Below are 23,804 nucleotides of genomic sequence, written 5' to 3' on the forward strand. Positions count from 1 at the left end.
GTCAGCCTTCCTGCTCCTCTGATGCTGCTTGGCCTGCTGTGCTCATCCAGCTCTACACCTTGTTATCTCGGATTCTGCAGCATCTGCAGTTCCTACTATCTCTGAAACAATTGATTTGTAAGGTTAGTTAAAGAAGTTGACTGAGCATGATCTGCTTATTATGAAGGAATTATTTTAAATTCCACTGTACAAAAATCTGACAGTGACTCAAAAGCATGTGAGGGATCACATGCATACTTTTGAGGGAGTGGGGAGATCATTTAAGCAAGATTTGAGTGCGATTTGTTCTTGTGCTACTTTGTATTAAGGGATGGAATAATTACATACAGTAGGAACCATGCATAACTGTGTTTACAAGATTTCTGGCTGGTGCTGCTTAAAAATTAGAGACAGCAATAGATTGTGAGTATATACATTTCAAATATTTGAAGTTTCTATGGTATGCCCCTTGAATGATAGATAACGCCATCATGAAATTGACTCAAACATTTAAATTGAATAGTTGTACATTGTTATGCCGAAGACCTAAAACAATGTTATTGTTATTGACTTCATTAGCAAATTTGTTGTATAAATTAACTGATATTGGTGCTCCTACCAGATGGTTTCTGCTGGCGAAGGTACATGACTGGCTGAATGAGCAGTGACAGGATTCCATGATCTGGAATTTCCTGAACTATTCTGTCACCACCTCTGTTAGTCTAGCGCAGCATGTCCAGAAAATTGTAGTTCGTGAGTCACTTTGTTGTTTCACAATGCCAAAATATCCTGAGCCATTTTGCCCTGTCTAAATCCTAACAAAAACAATTAAAACTTTACCACTATGACTCCATTCATAGTCAAGACTGTGACAATAGCAGAGCAGTCTGAATTGAAATTGCTTTCCAGCAATAGGATATCTTAGTTAAAGAGGGCCCTTGGTGGCCGGTGGCCAGTGACCCAGATATATATTGCTGAAATAAAATAGAGTTTAATTGCTAAATAAATGCTAGCTGACCCATAATTTATCTCACCCAGTTGCAATCAGTTTATTTTGCACAAAACAAAAATTATTCAACGTTTTTTTAAAAAAGACAATTTAAATGAACTCAAAATTAATATCACACCGTTTTCCTGTCATCCTTCTGCGATTACCCTTTCTCTTTCTCAAAAGTGATATAATAGTTAAGTCATTCTTTGCAGTAAAACAAAGTTTACAAAAATATCTCAAGGCTTAACATTTTGATAAGGAATCTATTTATGTTTTCATTTGAGGAGTCAGTTTTCCCAAATGTGACTCTCTTCGTGGACTCAAAAAATGGTACGTGCCCTCTTGCAGGAAAATCCTGGGGCAGCCCTGAATAAAATGTATACACAAGTGGATGAGCAGTGGAATTGATTGACTCAGCTGCCACTGACTGACTGACTGGTTTACATCAGGTTTAACTCAGTCCTGCTGGGTGAAAAATCCTGGCAGTTCCTTCCCAATAATATTGTAGGGGTATCTATACCAAGTGGATGTTAGTGCTTTAAGAAGGCAACTCAGCACCTTCTGAAGGGCAATAGGGGATTGGGAATAAATGTTGGCCTGGCCAACAGAGCCCACATCCCATCAATTAATTTTTTTAACAAAAGTCTGCAACATCAGTGAAAATAGTGTGAATTACAGTATACATTTCAGTGCTGAGATTCTATTACTTGAAGGTAGCATTCCACTGACTATATATCTTGAGCCCTTGTTAAATTTAATAATATTAAATATGTTTTGTGTCTTCCACAAACACACAGCTGGTTAATGCTGGTTAATAAAGCTATGTGCAATATGAGTTATAGAATTTCATGGTTTGGAAGGAGGCCATTCAGCCCATCATGTCTGTGCTGAGTCTTTTGAAAGAACTGTAATTAATCCCATTGTCCTGCACTTCCCTCAAGCCTGCAAATATTTCTTATTAATAATTTATCCAAGTCAATTTTTAATTAATTATTGAATCTGCTTTAAGGCAGTATATTATAGATCACAACCTGCTGTGTATATTTAACAAAAAACTCCCCTTTGCTATTTTACAAATTATCATAAATCTGTGTCATCTTGTGACCATTTGTACTGTCAATGGAAGCAGTTTCTCCTACTTTATATTTGAAGACTCCCAGACTCATTTATTGTAAGATAGTAGCCAAAACTACAACATATGCATCAGGTTTACATTAAATGCTTTCCTAACTGCACATTTTGGACTCTGGATATCCTTCAGCCAACATCACTAAATCAGTTTATCTGATCATTGTCACATTTCTGTTCATAAAAGTTCGCTGTGTGCTAGCTGACTACATTATGGTCTGATTTAGTAACTTTGGCAGTATATCGGGATTGCATTCGATAATTCTATTTGCCATTCCTTATGTGAATGACAGTGATCCTAATACCCCTACACAGGTTAAACATTCTGTTTTATTAATGAACAGAAATTATTTATTCATATGACATTGGCATCACTGGTAAGGCCAGCATTTATTGCCCATCACCAATTATGGCAGTGAAAATGAGCCTCTTGAACCACTGCATGTGAAGGTATTTCCCACAGTAATGTTGGGCAGTTCCACAGTTTTGACTGAGCAACAGTGAAAGAATGATTTTTATAGTGCCAATTCAGGATAGTGAGAGACTTGGAAAAGAACATGGACATAGTGAGTTCTTGTGTGAATGCTGCCCTTGTTCTTCTAAGTGCTAGAAGTCACAGGCACAAAGTGATCATTGGCGCATCTTGTAGGTGGCACATGCTGCCACTGTGCTGGAGGAGGTGAATATTTAAGGTTGTGGATGGGACACCAATCAAGTGGACTGCTTTGTATTTGTGTTGAGCTTCTTGAATGTTATTGGATTGACCCATCAGTCAAGTGGAAAGTATTCCATTTGTAACATGAGCCAAATCCGAAATAAAATTAGAAAATTGTGGAAACACTCATTCTATGTAGAGCGGAACAAGTTGATGTGACCTTGTATCATACTTTGAGTTTTTAATTCTTAATAGTCAAAAAACTTGCAAATGTTGAGATGTACTTTACTCACTATAGAATACTCCAGTCCCTCATGTCTTGTAGATGTGGTGTTTATGTCAAGTCCAGTTAGATATCTCATCAACTATGAAACTATGACTGTCACATGGGTGAATTTGGTGATGGTAAACCACTGAATGTCAAGGGAAGGTTGTTAAACTTTCTTGGAAGATGATCATTTCCTGGTATTTGTATGGTGTTAAATGTAACTTCCCGTTCATCAAACCAAACCCAGGTCTTGGTTCATGTAAGCATTGGCTATTTGATTATCTAAGGAGTAGTGAATGGAATGAAACACTGCAGTCATCATCAAACATACCCAAATGCCCAACTTTGATCTTACAATGGAAAGCATTTCACTGAAGTGGCTGAAGCTGGTTAGACAATAATGTTCCTTCATTCACTGGACGTGGTCCTTGCTGGCTGGGCCCAGCATTTTTTTTTTTGTTTTTTTTTGCCCATCCCTAGTTGCCCTCGAAGGTGGTTGTGAGCTGCTGTCTTGAACCACTATAGTCCATTTTGAGTAGGTACCCCCATTTTGCTGTTAGGAATGAAGTTTGAGGATTTTAACTGAGCAACACTGAAGGAATATCAAAATATTTCCAGATCAGGGTTGAGTAGTCTGGAAAGGAGGTTACAAGTGGTGGTGTTCCCATGTATCAGATGTCCTCGTCCTCCTAGATGGTGATGGTTTTTTTTTTGTTTACTAAGTGTTGTCTAAGCATCCTCTGTGAATGTCTGCAATGTGTCTTGTAGAAAATACTCATTACCATTACTAAGCATCGGTGGTGGAGGGAGTGAATGTTTTTGGATGTAGAGCCAACCAAGCAGGCTGCTTTTGGCTTTGGTGTTAAGCTTCTTGAACTGGGGAATGTTCCATCATATTTGCTTGTGTCTTAAAGTTGGTGGATAGTTTTAGATTTGGAGATGAGTTACTCGTGACAGCATGCCTAGCCTTTGAACTGCTCTTATAGCCGTTTATATGGCCAGTTCATTTTCTTGTCAATGGTAACGCTCGGGCTGTTAGTGGGAAATTGTCATTGAATGTCAAGTGCTGCAGTTGGTTTCTCTCTTGCTGAAGATGCTCATTGCCCGACATTTGTGTTGTGCAAATATTACTTGCCACGGATATTGTCTGGGTCTTTCTTTATTTGAATATAGACTGCTTCAGTATCTCAAGGATTGCAAATGCTGATGAACATTCCGCAATCATCAGCAATCAACCCATTTTTGCCTTTATGTTGGAGAAAAGTCATTGAAACTGGTTGAACAATAATGTTGCTTCCATCAAAAGGTCAGAGGTGGGAATGTTCACTGCAAGCATCAACGTTCAGCACCATTTCATGACTCCTTGGGTAGTAAAGACATTTGGGTCTTGGATACTGCCCTGAGGAACTCTCCTGCTGCAGTTTCCTACGGCTGAGGTGATTGGCCTTCATCAACCAGAAGCACCTTTTATGCTAGAGTACAAAACCAGGAGAGAATTTTCTCTCCATTTCACTTGATTTTGTTTTATTATGGCTTCTTGATGTCATGCTTTATCAAATACCTTTTAAATCAAGGTTCGTCATACATTTTTCCCTCTGGGTTTCAGCTCTACTCCATTTTTGGACCAAGACAGTATTTGAGGCTTGTGGAGCCAAATGGTCTTGGAGGAACCCAAACTGAGCATCAGTGTGTAAGTTGTCCTAATGTGAATCGGATCCTTGGGAAACAAAATGTTCGCATGAGTTTGTGTTTAGTAAGACTACATCTGATCTCATCACTGTTCTTGATTGAAGTGTCAAGGTGCCTAATTTGACTGTAGCAACTCAACCTTGGAAAATTGCAATTCAAGGTGATGCAAAAATTTGGGAGTATGTTTGTGACAATTAGGTAAAAGCATGCAAGACTGCAAAATTTGTACTCTATGGTGCCAGTCTCTCCATTGAAGGAAACCCAATGCAAGTGAACAAAGTGAGAGTTCCGCTTTCTCATTCATCAAAATAATATTGACTTTTCGTTATTGCTGCTACTCTTCATGAATCCTACCTGACAGCCTGCAAGGTATGTAGCTCAAATGTGTACCTTGCATCATGTTTTGCTTGTGATCTCGTGTCATCCTTAAATTTTGATAAGACAGTTCCAGAACATGGGGATCCCTGGCATGTTTCTTTTAAAACAACTTGAACCATTCAGACAGAATGTTTTTTAATCTTGTGATTTGTTGATTTTTGTTTTCTCTAAAGAAAGCTGGTTTACGTCAAAACTTGTCAGACTTCAATTGTTAACAATCTTTTTTTGTTAAATGCCTCTAAAGTTAAAATTAAAGTAATAAAAAACTTTTTTTTTAATTAATAGCTTTTAGCATGTGAAGTTTCTTTCCGCTCTATCACCAGCTTTGTGTGCAAGCAAAATCAATGATCACTTGAAGAATGCAAATGTAGCGTGTGGCTGTAGACTTGGCAACCACGAATTGTAGAGCAAATAGCATGACAGCAAAATGGAACTCCTGAACAGATGGCCCTTTCGAAGCTTAGTATGGTGACTTACATGCCAAGTTTGTGCATTTGATGAAATATATTCTACTGTAACCTTGATTTGTAATGGCTTTGTATCTAAAATATACCAGCTGCTTTCTTGAGTACAAGCATTAAAACTTCATTTGTTTGCAAATAACCTCGAGTGTTCATTTCTGTTTAGCAGTGAAATGAGGTCCACCTTTTTTCATTAATTATCAAGCTTCTGAATTGGAAGATTATAAGTTCAAGACCTACTCCCAAACTTGAATGTGTACATAGTATTGAAGGATTGCTGCTTTTTCTTCAAATGAGATGTTAAACTAAGTTTGTTTATTTCTCCCTGTTTTGGTACATATGAAAGAACCCATGACAGTATTTGGAGGAAATCAGTTAATATCTTTTAAGTTTTCTAACCAGCAGTCACTCTTCAGTCTGCACCCCAAGAGATTTGATCAGCTGGTGATTTGTTTAACTTCCTGTTGTAAACCTTGCCGTGTGCCGAATTTTTGAGTTGTTTGCCAGGTTACCTTACCTGGCAACAATTCCTGCAATCTAATTCATTGACTGTTAAGGTCTTTAGGAATATTTTGAGCATGTCATAAAGTGTTAGATAAATTCAGACGTTTTTTGTAAATTATGTTTGTAAATTGTAAAGCTGAGTTGTTGTAAAGGAATATTCTTTATACAAATTCAGTAGCGAACCCCAAGTACAGAGGACCTGAAAATATTTAACAGGCTAGATTACATTGAAAGATAGATGACATCCTTTCTACCCCATAACCTTTTAAAACAAGGCTAAACATACTGCCAATTTATTGTTCTTCTGAATAAGCACAATAACCAGTCATCATCTGAAGATAAATAATGTGTGGTATACCTTTATTGTCCCTTCCGCTTTGTCACAATGAACAATGGTGTTCTAATGAATGCTTGTACTTCAAGTGGGTTCCAGACTAGATCCAGCCTATAATCTGGATTTGGCCTGTTCAGATCTACATGTTAATACAGAAGAAGAACAAACATTAGTTGACTTTGCCATATCTGAAAGATTTCAACTTTGAGAATTTTAGCATAAACTCAGATGGCTATAAGTCTCTGAAGTGTTGCATGGTAAGATTTCAAATTGTATGTCTGGAGTTTTGAGAGCTGTCATGAGGCATAAATTTCCAAATGATGTGGTATCTTACCTGAAACCAATAGTGGAATAAATGATGTGGTTTTGTACTTGAATGTATTATATGCTTAATTCTGGGGGAATGTTTTTGTGCCTGCCATGTTTCTTTAACAAATAATCATTGCTGGAGTACATATAGTGTCAATGCTGTTTTGTTGGATATGAATCTACATTCTTTGATAGAACAATGTTTAAAGTTTAGGGGGGAAAAAAATACTGATCCTGTTTTTGTTTAATATTTATTCTGAGCAATCATTTAGTCTTCCTGCCCCTTGCAAACGAGAGGATAAGGACTCCATTCTTTGGCTGTTTGTGTTGTTGCAAACCAGCTGCTAGAAAAGCATGAGGTTTGTTAGCTGCTTTTGAAAAGTTCTTGGCCTCAATTTGTAAATTACTTATGAATGTCAGATATCCATATGTTGGGGATCAAACTTTTTTCCCATCATCATGAGCTGTTGCTTACAGGAAGCATTATTAGTTTGAATGTTAAGGCTATTCCCAATTTAGGATTATATCAAAGGATATTAAAATTTAAGTATGAGGTTTTGGCTGTTGTGTTTTTAGTTGACAAGTATACTTCAGCTTAGCAGCATAAATATGTGTGCAATTATAGTGGCATCTGATGACTAATTTGTGCATCCACTTAGCAATGGAGTAGTGTTCAGTAACTTAAAAGTGAAATTACTGCAGTTGCTGAAAATCAGCAATAAAAATCAGGCTGCAAATACTCAGTAGGTCCCACTGCATTTCTAGAGACAGAATCAGAATTAACCTTTCAAGGGAATTATTTCAAGTCTTCAGAACATATTGTACACTTTTTTTTTTCCCCCCCAATAAACCCTCTTTAAAGGCCTATGGGATCCTAGAAGAAAGGTAGACATGGCCTTTATGTAGCACCATTCATAGTCAGAGGACCTTTCAAAAGAAAGAATTGGCACCAAACTCTCTCATTTGCTTTAATAATGGCACTATGAAGCTCCTTGATGTTTCACTACATTGAAGAGGCTATGTAAATGTTATTTTCTTTTTTGCAACACCTTCCATCATTTTGCTGGTAAGAGAGGGTAGACAGATTGAATGATAATTAACTGAGCAGATTTGTCCCATTTATTGTGGACAGGACGTAGCTAACCAATTGCTCACAGCTGTACAGGAATTGCTTGGTTAGGGTTTCAACTAGTTCTAGTCTTCATTACTACTTAAGTCTTCTTTGCAGCATTCTCAGGTTCCATGGCCTTTGCTATGCCCAGTGTTCTTGGTTGTATTTTGTAGATATTATGTGCATTGAATCAGATTAACTGAAGATTGACAAGTGCTATGCTGGTGACCTCAAAAGGAGGCTGAGATGGATCATCTACTTGGCACCTCTGAATTGCACTTAATCACATTCAGCTGAGTTTTCCTTTTGCATTGACATGCTGGACTTTGTTATCAATCAAGGTGAAAATATTTTTTGAATCTCGTGATCCTGTTAATTGTTTGTTTTTTACCGTTGGTAACTGGATATGGCAGGACCACAAACCCTTGATCTTATCGGTGGGAGCACGTTTCTCTGTCTATCAGGTGTTACTTATCATGCTTGGCATATTTGTAGTCCTGTTTTGTAGTTTCACCAGGTTGGTACTTAAGTTTTTTAGGTATGGTCGGCGCTTCTTCTGAACCATGCCTTTTTGAATCAGGATTGATCCCTGCCTTGACTATAATGTTTGAGTGACTGATATGCTGAGCCATGAGCTTAACAACTGAGATGATGTATAATTCTGCTTCTTGCTAAATGTGCCTTATGATACTTTTGAGTTGAATCTAACCCATTTATATGATGTTTAGATCATATAATATGGCTGTCATCAACGCAAAGAGAAGCCTTCCTCTCCCCATGGATTATGCAGTTGTAACTTAGAGGTGATGTGCTGAACAAATGCATATGTGATGGGTTATTTGATGAGGATGAGGCCAAGTAGGTTTTCCCGTTGTTAATTTCCTTACCACTTGTCACAATGCCAATCTGGTTGATACATTACTCATGTCATTTGAGGAGGAGTTTATCCCTCCAAACTATTCAAAAAGCCTGTTTAAAAATCTTTTCTTGACTTTGTGATTCTGTCATCACTTTAGATGTGATTTAAGAGAGACATTTTCTTCACTGTTGGAAATATTTAGAGCCCTATGGCAGCACTGAAGTATCATAAGCTTTTGAGTGACGTTTGCAGATGTAAAATTATTTTGAAATGTACTTTACAGCGTTATCATCTTGCAGCATCATGTCTGTTCTTTTCATTTTGTTGTGCCTTTGTCCCTTGTCTCCTGAACTATTGAGCGTGTGAAGTATCTGTGGCTGTTTGAAATACACGATGTTCATTGTGTACAGTTTTGGTCACCCTGTTATAGGAAAGACATAGGTAAACTGAAAAGTGTGCAAAGAAGATTTATGAGGATATTGCCAGGACTAGTAGGCCTGAGTTATAGGGAGAGGTTGGCCAGGATGGGACTTCATAACTTAAGAGAATGAGGGTGACCTTATTGAGGTATATAAAATCATGAGGGGCAGAGATAGGATGAATGTATATAGTTTTTTTTTCCCCAGGGATGGGGAACTGAAAACTAGAGGGCATAGGTTTAAGGTGAGGGGGGATAGATTTAAGAAGGACCTGAGGAGCAACTTCTTCAGAGTGGTGCATATATGGAATGGGCTGCTGGAGAAAGTGGTTGAGGCAGGTACAACAGCAACATTTAAACATTTGGATAAGTCCATGGATGAGAATGGTTTAGAGGGATATGGACCAAATGCAGGTAATTAGAACTAGCTGAGTGGACACCATAGTCAGCATGGAGTAGTTTGGGCTGAAGGGCCTGTTTCCATGCAGTATTATTCTATGAGTCTACTCTGAGATGAGATATACATGAAAGTCATATTTCATTGGGACACAAGCTGATCATGATCGTGGTTGTTGTGGACAAAAAATTGCATCTTTTTGGAGATTTCATATGGGGAGCAGCAAAGTTGTTTTGAACATAATTTCCGCTCTTAACAACTTTCACTGTATTAATGAATATTACATGAGCTTCATTGACTGTAGCTGAACGCTGGAAATCCATTTTAAACTTCATCTTTGTACTTGTTCTTTCCAAAACACATGATAAATACTACAAATACAGCAAAGGATCTGTCTAAATATAAACAATCTTCCCAGAAAATATATTCAGTTGAACCTCCATATCAAATGAGGCAATAAAAACTGGCACGTGGTAAAGGGGTGAATCTAGAGTTGAGAATTTTCGAGATCATCTAAGTTATTTCACACTTGGTCCAGAGACACAATCTCGCTTTCCAAAAAAACAAGTCTGATTCGATTGGACTGTGAGATTTATTATTTTCTTGCAGTCATTTTGAATCAGTTATACAAATCCAAGCAATGAAAGGCAAGGGCATTCTGATCTGGAAATAGCACTAATCATAAAAATAATACAAAGAACATGCAATGAATGTGATTATTGCTTCTTGTTGCCTAGATTCTTTTTCAAGACTGATTTGACAATTTATTACCTGACCCATATTCCCCTTTGCTGAATTGATGCAATTCTTCTCTGTCCGCTTCAAAAGAACTGGTATTTGCAGTGCCAAGTCCTAGCCCATTTTGTAAGCATTGAAAATTAAATTATTGGTACTTATTTAGTGTTTGACATATTTAAATACTGCCCTAGTTTCAGATGAAATCTGAAATCTGTAAATTGAATTAATATTCCTTAATTCTGAAAAAAAGTACTTTTTTTTAAAGATTGACTGACTTTCACTGCCTGCTTACTCATGCTTTGGTATTAAACACTTAGTCTCTAAATAGTTTGTAATTGGCATCAGCCAAAAAAGATAGAGGTTAGGCTGTTGTCTGTGTGTCTGTCTGTCTCTGTGTCTGTTTTTTTCCCCTCTTTCTCTTTCCCACCCCCATATAGAAGAACCGAGATTTTCGGAGTTTCTAAATGTTTCGTAGTATGAATTGTGACTTTCAATATGTCAATTCACAGAGCATATTTTCACCTGCAGCTATGAAGGAAAATCCCCAACAATACTGAGCAGAATTGATCAGCGTGTACTGTGCTTGGGCCTTTTAATAGCAACTTAAGCTTCTACATCATGATTCCCTTATAGCTGCAATTGCAGATTAATAATGCTTGATGAATAACCATGACCACTTCCATCTAGAAGGATAAGGGCAGCTGATGCATGGGAACACCACCGTTGCCAATTCCCTTCCAAACCACACTTCATCCTGAATTGGAAATATATCAACGTTCCTTCACGGTCACTGGATCAAAATCCTGAAATTCCCTCCCTGACGACATAGTGCATCAACTTACAGCATGCAGGTTGCTGTGGTTCATCAAGACAGTTCACCAACACCACCTCAAGGGCAACTAGGGATGGGTAATATATGCTGGCCAGTCCTCGACACCCAGATTCCATGAATGAATTACAAAAGAAGGTTATTGGATAAATGACTTCAGTGCCAAAATGAGCAGTTTGTGTGTGCTAAAATTGTTAAACTGTTGGTGAATAACACCATATACTTTGAAACTGACTTGCATTAGTATATTTTAAGCATTAAATTTGTTGACTTTGGTAGGGAAATGGTAAGAGTTTTAGTTAAATGGTGATAGATTGGAAAACATTGATGCACAAAGGAACCTTGTACACTTGTCATCGAAAGCAAGCATGTAGGTGCAGCAAGCAGTTGGGAAGATACATGGTATGGTGGCCTTCATTGCGAAGGTGTTTGAATTCTCAGGAGCAACAAAGTCCCACTTCAACTGTGCAGAGCATTGATGAGACCACACCTAAAGTATTGTCAGCTGCTTCGGCCTCCCTACCCGAGGAAAGATATACTTGCTATAGGTGGAGTGGAGCAAAAGTTTATCAGACTGGTTCCTAGGATGGGAGGTTTGTCATATGATGAGAGATTGAGTTGACTAGACCCATATTCACTGGAGTTCTGAAAGGTGAGAGGAGTGTCTCATTGAAAAGTATGAAATTCTAGGGCTGGACGCACTAGATTAAAAAAAGGGGATAAAGGGAAAATATTTATCATGGTGGTCCAGAACAAGGGCTCACTGTTTCAGGATATGCGATAGGTGAGATGACAAGAAATACTTCACTCAGATTGTGGTGAACCTGTGGAATTTTCTACCATAAAAGGCTGTGGAGCTGAAATAATTGAATGTATTTAAGAAAAAGAACCAGAATTCTGGAAGCTAAAGATGTTGAGGGCTGCAGGGAAAGAGCAACAGTATGGCATTGAGACAAAGGATTAGCCATGATTACATCGAATAGAGGAGCTGGACCAAATAGCCTACTCTTGCTCCTGTTTCCAATATTTATACTGTCTGCATTTGTAGAATTGCCATGGTCATCATTTGTAAGCCCAGTTAGACTTGTTTGAGGAACTTGAGTTTTTAATTTGATATAATAAAGTGTATTGGAAAAATATGGTCATGTCATACGTCCGGAAATAGCACAAGAAAAGAGTTTGAGTAACTGTCTCTTCATACAAAGTTTTCTGTATATCTTGTCAGTCTGTTTTAGGACCCCTCAATATCCATGGAAACTACAACATTTTATAATTGATAACAATTGATAATTCATTATCAATCATGTTGACTGTTTTGACCACCGCAGTTCTAATCCTTGCCATCCTCCTCTATCCAGCATTCTGGCTGCCACATGATCAACAAACTTTCTGCTCACTCTGCTTATGCTCATTACTGTTGCTGTGCTACGTTCTTAGAAAAGTGCTTTGAGTCATTTTCTACTGTCTAAACCTCTATTTCCTTAGCTAGATGTTTTAATTTTATATAGGACATTCTGAGTTCATAGTGATGATATTTAGGAGGATGATGAAAGGCTTTTGGAAAACAGTGAGTGGAGGCTGATGGAGTGTTCCTATGTTTTTTTGGTGCTTGTCTTGAGCTTGTTATAGGTCAAAGTATGAAGTGTTATTCCAGAAAGAAATATACATGGCAGGCAAATTAAAATTGTAGCATATTTGGAAAAAGGAGCTAAATTGATGATAAAGCTAGTCAAAAGTGGAGAAGAAAGATTAGCTGATTCAAAGGCTATGGTAAAAGTTTATAAGGTAATGCAGATGATGAAATTGACTGTGAAAGAAGGTTGTACAAGAGTAAGAGAAGCAGAGGTGCAATTATTTTTGAGTGAACACCAATGAACGCACTTAGCTCTGAAAATTAATGGCTAAAATATTGGAAAAGCCGATTGTAGTTATATATACTTCTAAAACGTGATTTTGTTACATTATCACACAATAAATCTTGTTTCTTACTGTTCACCTCAATCCAATACTCCATTGTTTTGAGAAATGGAACTATATTTGTTAACTTTCTGTAAATTATAAACCAAGTATTCATTTTGTTGTTGTCCTGAAAAAAACGAAAGTCGCTCTATATCTGTATCCCAATCCCATGACTGGGAAGATCTGGATTCCTTTGTAATGCTTATTTCATTTTGAAATGTGGGAAAGCAAAGGTTTTATAAATGTTGGTATTAAAACCTTCCTTCATGCAGGTAGGGATTCTCTTATAGTTCTCCATGCTTTTCAAACAGTATCAGCATATAAGACACTGGTGAAATGAATAATCAGTAAAGTCTAGAGCCCCAGTTGTCCTGCATCTGACTGACTATTGAATGCCTGCTTCATTGATAATGTCACATGCTTTTACTGCTGGTGTAATGTTCTAATTATTACCTGTTCACAATATATGCCAGTAATTTCAAGACCCTCAATTTGTTTTTGTGAAATTTAATAATCCACCATTTCATTGCATCATCAATCTACTTAAAATAAACAGATCTTGATAGATGTTTCCTTTTGTGGGAAAGATTATAACTAGAGTGCATCAACATAAATAATCAACAAGGAATCTAGTAGGAAATTCAGAAGAAACATCTTTCTGTAAGGAGTGGTTAATATTTGGAAGTTGCCATCAGAGGCACAGGTTGAATTATAAGTAGATATGTTTCAGCAGAAACTGGAGGCAGAAGACCGGGAACGAGGCAGAGAATTAAAATGGCAGGCATTTGGGGTCATACTTGCAGAGTGAACGAAGACCTTTCACAAAAGTGTTTAATCTCTCCAATACTGCATTGTGAGCAGCGAATACTGTGTCCTAAATTGAAAGTACACATTGTGAAAAATGTTTATAAGATTATTATCATTTTTGGGGGAAAAATGTAGATGCATTGAATTGAATTAGATTTATTGTCATGTGTATCGCACGAGTTCAGTGGAAAGTTTACAAGTCGCCATTTACAGCACGATCCTAAGTACAAAGGTGCTAAGGTACAGAATCTTGGTACAAAGCAGAAGAATAAAGAAAACAAAGTTTTTAAGATGTAGACATTACAGTCCTTACTAAAAAGTAGAAAAATAAAGAAACATGGTTAACAGTTCAATACCATGGTCCACAAGCAACTGACTATGCTGGGCTTGCACTCCTCAAGGGCTTGACCTTTGCTGCTCTGTGCTCAACCTTGCCTCCACACCGCCCCATTGCTCTCACTGCCTTGAAGCCTGTTCCTGCTCCCCCTCTCACTGCCGGCCATCTACTTCCGCTCTCACCACCAACCAGCTCGGGCTTAATCATGTCTTAGTCGTATGTTAATTATGTCCACTTTCAATCTCCTCTGCTGTAAGGAAAACAGACCTCTATAACGCTGACTCAGCTATTTTCAGAAATGTCTATTTGAGGCAGAGATTTACAAGCTATCTCTGACATATCAAAATACCCGTTGGATGGATTTTGCTTTCGGCTGTCAGGATAACTTTGTCCAAATGAATTTCTGAACTCGGTTATCTAAAACCTAAATCATTTTCTAGAAACTGTGTGGTTCACTTAAGTATTTAGCAAAATATCTGTATTGTTAATTGATTTTTTTTTTTAAATACTCTCTTTCATGGGATGTGGGCATTGCTGGCTAGGACAACATCTGTAGTGTATCCCTAATTGTGCATGGTATTTTTTAAGAGTCAACCACAAGCCACATGTAGGCCAGAACAAGTATGGACAGCAGTTTCAATCCTAAAGAGCATTAGTGAACCAGATCAGTTTTTCTGACAATCGGCAATTGAATCCATATACCACCATCTGCCTTGGTGGTATTCAAGCCTAGACCCCAGAATATTATTGGGTCTCTAGATTTGTAGTCTAGTAATAATTAGCATAGGCCTTTGCCTGCTCTAAATAAAGATGTTTATAAATTAGGGGCCTCTGATCTAGTTATAGCTACAGTTGGGAAGAAAAGTGTCCCCCTAGCAGAAAAACTAAGTTTTTGGTTCAAGGAAACAGTTTTCACTCCGGTAGAAAGAAGTCTCCAAATGTTTAGAATTTGTAAAAACAACAAAAAATTCAGATTGAGAACTGAACAGAGTTTTAGGCAGCAGAACGAGAGAGAGATTGTAACACTGCCTTAGCAGTCCAAGGAGAAAAGTGGAAAGTGTCAGTTGAAGTAGGAATGATATTTCTCTGGAATTTAGTATCTGTAAAAGAATACTGTTGGGAAACATAGTGAAACTTTGTTTTGCTGTTTCTTAAAATATTTCTAAACTGTCATATATAGCTTTTCTCACTTTTTCTTCTAACATGATTGTCCTTTTCATTGAAGGAACATTTGTAGCCTCATGAGCATATGTTCAATGATTTGCCACCATAGTAACCAACTGCAAAAGCTAAATGTTTGATCAGTCGAGCCAGGTTCCACACTGGGTTCTGACTTGACCAGCACTATCATCGACTAGTATGATACCAATATAAATAATTTTGCTTACAAAGATGCAGTGTGACAAGACAGCATCTTGGGGTGATTGAGGCGTGGAGAAAGAAGGGAATGTGTGTTATGGAAGGACATAATTGCATTTGAATGCAGGCTAGAACATAACATGGCAGTCTGTTCAAATTCACTTTGATTAGAGAAATTTAATACGCTCCCTTTCTTCCTCGTGCTAGTTGAAAAGTTGGTTTCTTCACATCTGTCTATGAGAGACCTATCTCAATTCACATTTATTTTGGAATTTTTGTAAACTCCATATACTGTAAGATTGATTTTATCAGCAAACTTGGAAGTGGATTTCTAGCCGTTTGTTCATCCTGCAGGCTTTCTGTGGAAATAGAGCCTATTGTAGCTAACTGCATCCTGATTGGATCATTGTTCACTTTCCATTGTGCAAACTAAAACGCGGGCCAAAGTCCTCCAATTTCAGAAGTGAAATTACTCTAGAAAGGCCAAGTATCTCAGAATTGAATAATGATTAAAACAAGATGCTCAACTTTGCTGTTATGCAACGTCAGCGCATGCGGTATGTTTCACTAACCAAATGGCGTCATCAATCCAAAGATGTCCTGCCTCCCACTAACATGTATGAACTTCATTGCCAGTGCGAAGCCAAGTATGTGGGCCATATATCTCACTGGTTTATTGCAACAAACGTCATGTTTCTCTGAGTAATCATAATTAGCTATACTCAAACATCCTGTGGCTGCAAATCCCAAAAGACTCTGTGATGTGATTCCACCAGTTCCTGAAAAATCTGAACTGTGCTTGTAGCTACACTAATAATTAATTGAGCTCATAATGTGGCCCATTTTACAATTGCTAAGAGTGGTGTATACTCGTACAGATTGACCTGTTCACTGCAAATAAATGGAACGTATGTAAGCCTTGTGCCTTTATTTGAATTATCTGGAAACACAAGTTAGCTCCTGGTTGCATTGGATGAGGTATTGCCATGGAGAATCAGAATCAACTTGCCAATCATCAGCGTCCTGTCCTCCTATAGTACAAATTGTTGTCAGCCGTTAAAATTTGGCACTTTTTTTTTGTCCTGATGAGTTAAAGACCGTTAGACCACTGGGTCTAAATCGTGGAACTTTCTCCCCAACTGCACTGTGGGTGCACCTGCACCTGATGATCAGATGAGTGACCAATGATGTCCTTGCCAGCAATGCTGACATCTGCACTTCACATTGTATTGTGGAATCTATTATTGTTAGAGCCATAGTTTAACATCACTCAAAGAAGGTATCTCTATTGCTGCCATACTAGAATGCCAAGTTTGTTTTTATTGAAGTCTTTGGCCTTGAACTCAAGTTCACAACCTTCTGACTTAGACAAGAATTGTACCAACTGAAATACAGCTGACAGCTGTACTGGACTTGCCCTCGATGGAACAAAAGAAACTGTGTAATGATACTTCTAGTTCTCAAATGTGAGAGCATTGTGGAGAAGGAATTAAAATCTGTACAGCTAAAGAAACTGCCTGATTTGTACATAAGAGAAAACCTTTCCAATTGTCTAGATATGAATGTAAAAGGAGGTTAAGAATGTTAAAAACATCATTTGTTCTGCACACCTGATTTTGTCACGGAAAAGCTGTGCATTTCTTTGAACTTCTATAATAAACTTGGAGTTAGTAGATTTCACTGTTTTGATTTTTGGCCCATATCCTTGACTGCGCATGGAACTACAATACTATCCATCTGGGGGTTCTTAAATTTTTAAAATTTGAACATTTCTTCCTACTGCAGATGTCGCTGGCTGGGCTAGCATTTATTGACCATCCGTAATTACCCCTGAGAAGGTGGTGGTGAGCTGCCGCCTTGAACTGCTTCAGTCCATGGGAGGTAGGTACATCCCCACAGTGCTATCAGGAAGGTTGTTCCACAATTTTGACTCTTGACAGTGAAGGATTGGTGACATAGTTCCAAGTCATGATGTGTGGTTTGGAGGGAAACTTACAAGTGGTGGTGTTCAGTATTCCTGCAAACGTTTCTTTCTTCTGCATGGATGTCTGAAATTGGCGGTATTCTTATGTACCTGCTGTCCTTGTCCTTCTAGATGATAGAAGTTTAACATTTGGAAAATGCTACTGATGGGAACTTAGTGAATTGCTTCAGTGCATCTTGTTAATGGTATACACTGCCGTCAATATGTAGTCGTGGTGCTGGAGAGAAACAATGTTGGAGCTGGTGGAATGGTTGCCAGCCAACTGGGCTACTTTGTCCTGGATGAGTCAAGTTATTTGAATGTTGTTGAAGCTGCACTCGTCCATGCAAGGCTTGTGCCTTATACGTAGTGAACAGGCTTTGAGTGAGAAGGTGAGTTACTTGCAGCAGACTTTATAATCTCTGACTTGCTCCTATTGCCGCAGTATTTATATGATTTGTAGAGTTTAGTTTCTGATCAACGGTAATTCCAGATATTGATAGTAAGGATTCGGTGATGGTAATAGCATTGGATATCTAGGAAAAGTGTTTAGATTCTCCTTTGGAGGTTATCAGTATCTGGCACTTGTACGCCATATTACTTGCCATTTATCAGTTTAGATCTGGACATAAGAGTGCTTCAGTATCTGAGAAGTTGCAAATGGTCACTATCCTTACCCTGTTTCAAGGACAATGGGTCCTCACGTTTCAACAACTGCAAATCAACCATTTCTTTACATTCCATTCCAAAATAGACATCATTTATTTTTTGGCCATTGTTTCGCTTCGATTTAGTGTTGGGTACTGAATTCCGTTTTAAAATTCTGCATATTCATATTTTATGGAATTAATGTCATTGACTTTTGTTTTGGAAAAAATCAGGCATTACCAGATTAACTTTCCTGATGTCACATTGGCATGCTGGAATCCCTGCCAGGAATTGCTTTTCAGTACAATGTAATGAGGTTTGCCTGAGAGCAGGAGGTTAAATTGAGTAAAATTGGAATACTGTAGTTAAATAAATTGGATTAAGACTATGTTCTAAGGTGCAAAGTTACACCTTATTTTTGTCAACAGCACAGTGTTGATTAGACAAATTATTCGCGCAGTTGCATTTATCCGAAAATAAGTAATAAAATGTTTCCTATTTGATGCCTGATTAGGTAACTTTTTTAGCAATTAAACCTATTGAAAACTGGATCTTGGGGCGAATGAGGGGAGGTGCCAGGAAGTTATGATGGAATAGTAGGCAAATTGCAAAAATGTTGGTTGCTTTTGAATCATTCTATTTATTGACACAAGGATGGGAGTGCTTACAATAAGCAACCTTCATTTTGCTAGACAGCCCCCAGTCAAAATGATCTGTGGAGTAATATGATTTACAAACGTAGATATAATTTTGCAGAACATTCAACCATCTTTTTACATTTGAGTTTTCTTTCACAACCTGCCATGGCGTAGTTTGAGTTCATAACTTGGATTGTTGTTCAGTGCCAATACCACTGGGCTGTACTGAGTGCTGATGTACTTCTGTCAGTACACATACTTGCTTGCATTGGTTTTTGTGAGTTTCTAGAGGGCTTTAATGTGAGCCTCTAAAGTTACATAGTTAATGAAATATGTTGAATATAAACTAAAATACAAAATTCAAAGCCCAACTAAAATAGTCAAACCACTTCATGGTGTTTAACTTTGTGGTTCAGGTCTCGTGATCATAAAACAACAGAAGAATAAGGTCAGTTTACTGATATGATTTGTTATAGATTATGCTCTCTGCTGACATTTGAAGTCCTGCAGAAAGCAGGTGTTCACTGCTAAGGCAATGATTTACCAGTGAATGATCCAGTTTTTGTGCTATTATACAGGGCCTTACTGCTTAGGTTCTCTTGTTATGGGGCTCAGTATCATGTTTTTCTTTAAATAAAAATCCTTACTTCTAAAATTCCTATAGAAGCAGGGAAAGAGGAATTTCTGAAAAGAAATATAGACTGGGCACTGTCCACTAATCTTGAACTGCCAAGCTTAGGAGGAAAAAAACAAGCATTTTCCTTCTTCCCTTTCAGAGGGGCCCCTTTTGAGTTCCTTTTTCACTCAGTGGCTGTGCATGATTCATACTGATTTTTTTAACACTTGCGCTTATGTTCTGGTAATTCACATGAGGACCATGGAAACTTTGGTCCAACTTCACATTGGCAAGATTGCTGACAAAACAATAAACTTTAGTGCCAATTATCAGTTATGCCATTTCAGGAATTTCTACCTTTTTTTTCAGTCATCGGTCCCTCGCAAGGGTGACTCTCTTCCATTCTCAGTGAGTCCATAGGTGGCTATAGAGACCAATACGGCTAACACAGGCTCTGTTACACTTATTTAAAATATGAAAAGAATGAGGAGCTTCCTCGTTCCGAGTAATGGTATATTGAACACATGGAACAGTGCATAGCTTGGGATCTCTATCATTGGCTGATTTTTAAAGAATAACTGCAGTTTACAATTTTTAATTCTTTGAGTGTGCAAGAAGTGTAGTGGATTGGGAGCCAACCATATTTCAAAAAGCTGCTATTCAAGTCACTGTTTTATGTTACTTCTAAGTTGAATAAGACAAAAGTACTTACTAATAGACTTGCATTCATCTATCCAGACAAGCCATAGAATTGCCAGCAATGTTACAATGTTCTGTTGTTGCTCCCTAGCCGTTGCCTGGGAACAAGGTTTCTATGAATCTAAACAGGTGTGCAGTGACATAGCAGTTGGGATGTGCCAAATGGGGACAAGCTGGGTACAATAAACAACATTCCTTTTTAAGATGCAGACATAGTTGCACTACATGTTAAAGGACTGAAAAGCAATATTAAAGGCATGTACAGTGCATTAATGCAAAATAATGGGTACATTTCTATAGGGTTATAAGAACAAAGGGACCTGTGGTGTATTTTCAGAAATCATTGAAGCTGGCAGGGCAGTTTGAGAAAGGTGTTAATAAGGCATATGTGATCCTCTGCTTTATTAATGACATGAGTATAGAAGTATGGAAGAATTAGCAGAATTCATAAAATATTAAATCAGCTTCAACTGCAATATTGTGCATAGATCTGAGCATCAAAACTTAGGAAGGAAGTAAAAGCAGAAAAGATTCATGTGAGATGCCAGGGTTTGGGGATTTTGGTTATGTAGAGGAATTTAAGAAGCTGTAGCTATTGTTGTAAGGAAGATGTTACGTAGGCTATACACAAAATCAGACCTTATGGCAAAACCTATCCATGCTGCTGTTTGTGCTACACTTGTCCCATCTTTCTGCAACCAAAATCTATCATTCTAACCATCTATTCCTGCTGTGATGATTCTTTATTTATTTTGGGTTGTCAGAGCCAGCACTCAGTGAACATTGTAATGTACTGGGATACAGCCAGTCCCAAAGAGTTTGTTACATTTGAGTTCAACTGCTGATTGATACATTTGATTGTCTAAAATATTAGTTACATACTATACTATCCAGGGCCAAGAATGTGGTTTGTTGTAAGGTTTTCAATCGGTCACTCAAAACAGTTCAGAAATTGCAGAAGTGGAGTTCAAAGTCACAGTTAGTTAGAGAAAACCAACAAGCTTGCAGAAAAGAAATATTAAGATGTACTGGTGAAAAAGCATTTGAACTACACAGTTTTTGTAGCTGGGGACTCAGGCCAAGAACAATTGAATGACTTTGTGCTATTAGAATTGCACGAGTAGTTCTGGGAATTGGGCAGCAATGTGTTTGAAATCGGACCTCCAGAAAAACTGTGGGTGCTTAGACAAAGCTGTGTGCTCTTAATTGAATGCAGCTGTGAATAAGTGTGAAGGAAACCTACATTTAATATTTGCTTTGTGTGCTGAATAAGATTAGAGCTTAGGAAATAAACTTAGCTTCACCAAGCTAGTACAGCACCTGTCTGTGAAAACCTGGTGTTGTGCCTTGGAGGAAGCGTTGAAGTGCAGTTTCCAATCTTGGGAGGGCTGTCCCAGGAAAGGAAGGTGAAGCGCTAGAACCGGAACAGTTTTTGATGCAGTTAATGATGGTCTGGCTCTTAAGGGAGTTTCAAAGAGAGTTTGTCAAAAGTGAAGAATCATAATTCTTTAAGGAGTTTTAATGAAATTTTGTAACTCTCATGGTCACCAGCATTGGGGGTGAATTGTTCGAAAATATATTGGATCTGCCTCTATTGCGATTACAGTTTGAGTTTGACCATAGTTTGTTCTATCAGTTGGGCTCCTGTAAATTATGAGATTAGAAATCAAGTCATTTCTATCTTTACACAGTCAAAAACCATTCATAAAAACCTTTAGCATGTTTAATTTTATTTGTAATAAACTTGTTTTTTTTATTGACTAAACAAAGCCTGGTTGACTTACTTCAAATGCTAAGTTAGGTACAGAATAAAATCTACATAAATTGGCCTAACAACCTGGTTAGACTTAAAATCAGTGACCAGTTGAGTAATAGGACTGCAAGGGAATCAGTGGACCTCTTTTGAGCTGTGTTGCAACACCACCTACCTCAGGTACTTGTCTAACTTCTAGTAGGTCCGTCTATACTTCCTGTTTCAATCACTCCTTGTGATAGCTATTCATTCTCACCACTATGGGCAAAAAAGTGCTGGGAGGAAATTTGATGAAGATCCTCAAAATCATGAGTGGTTTGGATAAAGTATATCAGGAAAAAACTGTTTGCAACATTGGAAGAATAGGGAACCAGCTTAAGGTGATTGGTCACCAACTTGAACTGATTGGTCATTAAATGCAACATAAGGATCTTTCTTTAAACACGGTGAATGGTTAGGATCTGGAGTGCACTGCCTGAAATGGTATTGGAGACAGATTCAGTTTGGTAGTTGTACAAATAGAAATGTTCAGCTGGGCTATGATGAAAAAGTGGGGGTGCCAGACTAGTTGAGTTGATTTTGCAAAGATTCATCATAAACATGTTGACTGAAATGCACTTTTTCTGTACTATTAGAATTCTATTATGCTGTGACTTATTGAAGTGGTGGGAAAGTAAAACAGAGCTTCTTTCAAATGAAAATCATTTTTAAAAACGAAATTGTATTCACAGGATTTGGGTGTCACTGTCTAGATCGGCATGTATTATTACACATCCCCAATTTCCCTAAAGAAGGTGATGGTGTGCTGCTTTCTTGACCTGGTATAGGTCCACCCAAAGTGCTACTTGGAAGGGAGTTTCAAGATTTAGATCCAGTGACATGAAGAAATAACAATATAGTTTGTTCTAGGTCAGGATGATGTGTGTTATGTTTTGGAGGGAAAATTTGCTGTGGTGGCATTCCTATGCATCTGCTGCCCTTGTCCTTCTAGCACTTCTTTTGTTATATTGTGGCAATTACTTCCATTGTGCCTAAATTTTATGGACTAGACCAAACCCCCTCAAAATATGTTAAGAAGATAGCCTAGACCCTAACTTATTTTATTAAGTAAGTGTAAGGCTTCATGTTCCAGATACAATTCAGTTGGTCAGACTACTTGACTTTCAACACACTTTATTTACACTACAGTTAAAATACAAACAAGATTTAAAAAAAAAATTAGCTTAACTGTAACTCTATTGAAATGCCTAACAAAATAATATACATATTAACTACTACCAATTAACTGTTCCAATATAGTAACATCCCATAAACACACCCTTGGTAAAGGCAAGTTCAGTAAAATAGATTGTCTCACATGCAATTCTAGCAGCAGGAAGAGAACTTTAAGCTTTTAGTTGTACCAGAGAGAAGAAAAACAGCTTCCACATCTGCTTCATGACCTCAGAAACTGCATAAAGCTAAAACTAAAAATCCTGGTTATGTGGGAGCTTGACCCCACCCATTCAGGCTGCTTCTGTTGTTACAACCTTTTTAAAGAAAACCCAAAGCTTCACAATGGGATACTAGTTTCAAAATCTCCCCACCCCCAGCCTCATCCCATGACTAACCGTCCCTCTCATCCCTGCCTCCTTGACCTGACACAACCTGTCCATCATCTCTCCGAACTATCCGCTCCTCCCACCTCACTGACCAATCCCCACCACTGCCTGCATTCACTTATCACCATTCCACCTACCTTCCCCAGCCCCACCCCTCCACTCTATTTATTTCAGAGCTCCCTTCTCTCTTTCCCCTCTCTTTCCCCCCACCACCCCCCCCCAAATTTCTGAAGAAGGGTCCCGACCTGAAACGTCAGCTTTCCAGCTCCTCTGATGCTGCCTGGCCTGCTGTGTTATCCAAGGCTTGACAAGGTGTGTCAAGCCACTACCTCTCTCAAATTTTCTTCACAAAATACACCTCTTAAAGCCATGGTAT

At 38.1% G+C, this 23,804-nt stretch overlaps 1 protein-coding gene across 7 annotated transcripts in view; it reads left to right on the forward strand.

Annotated features, from left to right (window-relative positions):
* Positions 1-23,804, forward strand: part of LOC109917771 (protein tyrosine phosphatase type IVA 3-like) — a 121,435-nt gene that overhangs the window by 67,459 nt on the left and 30,172 nt on the right. Inside the window, exon 2 of one of the 7 annotated variants that reach the window (XM_048596101.1) lies at positions 17,296-17,391. The exons of the other annotated variants lie outside the window; for them this stretch is intronic. The gene's annotated coding sequence lies outside the window, so the exon portion shown is untranslated. The remainder of the gene's footprint in view (positions 1-17,295; positions 17,392-23,804) is intronic. 7 annotated transcript variants of the gene reach the window in all.

This window comes from Rhincodon typus, chromosome 4 (genome assembly GCF_021869965.1).
Source record: "Rhincodon typus isolate 14 chromosome 4, sRhiTyp1.1, whole genome shotgun sequence".
NCBI classification, from domain to species: domain Eukaryota; kingdom Metazoa; phylum Chordata; class Chondrichthyes; order Orectolobiformes; family Rhincodontidae; genus Rhincodon; species Rhincodon typus.